The sequence below is a fragment of the Pundamilia nyererei genome, unplaced genomic scaffold (assembly GCF_000239375.1).
Source record: "Pundamilia nyererei isolate P.nyererei 1_Seehausen unplaced genomic scaffold, PunNye1.0 scaffold00052, whole genome shotgun sequence".
In the NCBI taxonomy this organism is placed as follows: Eukaryota; Metazoa; Chordata; class Actinopteri; order Cichliformes; family Cichlidae; genus Pundamilia; species Pundamilia nyererei.
Window position 1 is genome coordinate 2314129 of NW_005187453.1, and position 1920 is coordinate 2316048.

At 44.3% G+C, this 1920-nt stretch overlaps 1 protein-coding gene across 1 annotated transcript in view; it reads left to right on the top strand.

Moving 5' to 3' along the window:
- snd1 (staphylococcal nuclease and tudor domain containing 1) overlaps positions 1-1920 on the top strand; it is a 176916-nt gene that overhangs the window by 112925 nt on the left and 62071 nt on the right. The gene's annotated exons all lie outside the window — the stretch shown is intronic.

Here is a 1920-nt window from a genome sequence, read left to right on the forward strand (position 1 = left end):
TCCCCTCCTCTGAATCTATCATGTTCACAGTGAGTGTGTTCCTACTCTTGTGTCTTCCCTGCTCTCAGCTCTCCTCTTTTTCTTCCAATTACTCTCTGTCTAGGTCTTCCATTTCTCACAACTCTGAATAGAGTGGTGCGCAGGTGAACCTTTTGTCTGACATTTAAAAAAAAAAAAAGGAAAAACATCTTGCCAGTGATGTGAGCACACAGACGCTGCCATGTTAAATCTAACTGCAGCATGAAGGCGCATTCCTGACACCTCTGATAACAATTTCACTACCGGTTTCCAAACCCCCTTGCAGTGTTGAGACAGATTGACTTTCACCACAAGGTTTTGACTTGAGCTAACCTGAGCGCGGACAGGGCCGTGAGGAAAGGCAACAGAATGGGGCCTGAATTGACCAGACAGACGGTGATTATGTTTGATGTTAGTTTGCCAAAGGCACCGGTGGACAAATCAACCTCAGCCTGATTTGTTTGTGCATGTGTGTAGTGGAAAGTGTGTTGTGTTAGCAGGGCACGGGGCAGTTAGTTGTATTTGTGTGTGAATGCATACTATGCAACTTGAAGGCAGATAAGGTGGGACTTGTGTTCTAATTAACCCATAGAGACCATCTTGAGGGAAAAAAAGCTAAGAGCATGCATTTTTTTCCCCCGCCTTTCTTTCTCTTTTGAAGTTAAGGTGGTTGGTCTTTGTGTGTAGGCTGAGGCTCAGTATGGTAGCTTGTATCCCTTCCCATCGCCCTCCCTCTTTTCCTCTTTTCTCATTGCCCTCTCTTTATTGTCCCTGCGGCAGTAGATATGGAAGACATCATTGGTACTGCTGCGTCAGGCGTCTCTCTGAGAAAACAAGGTTGTCATAATGAAGAGGGTCCCATGTGTGCGTGTATGCATGCACACACTCATTAAGAAAAGCGTCGGTGGTCCAGCAGGACATCGAGGGGGAGGGACTCAGGCTTGCTGCAGTAGCATCCTGAACCAAAACTGCTTAGTTCGAGTGACTTAAGCGAATATGAGATTTTGCTACAATGAGGCCAATGGGACAAAGTGATTGTCTTCTAAATGAAGCCTTCCAAAGGGTTTGGAGAAGACTCCTTTTCTCAGAGCTCAGCGCATTTTGATCTTGCACATCAGCATCTCTTGGAACAATATCTGGAGCAGTCCTGGGAGCAAATCCATCTCACACAACATGCAGAAGGCTTAAGTTGTAGACCTGGAATTGCTCCAAAGCCTGTTTCCCCATTACATTTATCTGTGCCTCGACTATTGTTTACATAAATCTCTAAAGTGTGTCCCCCTGTAAGAATTATCATCACGCTATCAGCACTAACATTCCTATAATTCAGTGAAAAAGACCGACCCAGGGACACAGTATAAACTTATCTTGTGGTGTTTTAACAATGATTTGATCGCTGCCAAGCCATGGTCACGCCCCCTCCTTAAATCTCCTCCGTGGTTTAACAAAGTAGTCTGGTGTATATTCAAAATCTCCTTTGGTTATAAAAACAAACTCTCGCTCAGCAGTCATCTGTGTAAACAAGACTCATTGCAAAGAGGGTGCATTTTGTCTTTGTAATAAGACAGATCTCTTTGCAGCTAGTCATATTATGTTCCACGACTATCTTTCTGCAGCTCAGAGAAATGAATTGTACAAAATGGTAGTTTGGCTCGGTGGATTGGTAACAGGGGAAATGTTGGCTGTAGCTTTCATTGAAGTTCCCTAAAGACTGAACAGGTGTGGGAGCTGGCTCGTCGATATGTAGTTGTGCCTCGGGACTTTCCGATTTCAGAAACAGAAAAATGAAATAAAATACTTAGAAATTAAGAGATGGGTTCACGAGAGGGGAAATCAATTTAGACTCCCAGAAGCTCTTGGCTGTGCTCTGCTAGTCAGAGCTCTTCGCAGATGTGCAGTGTT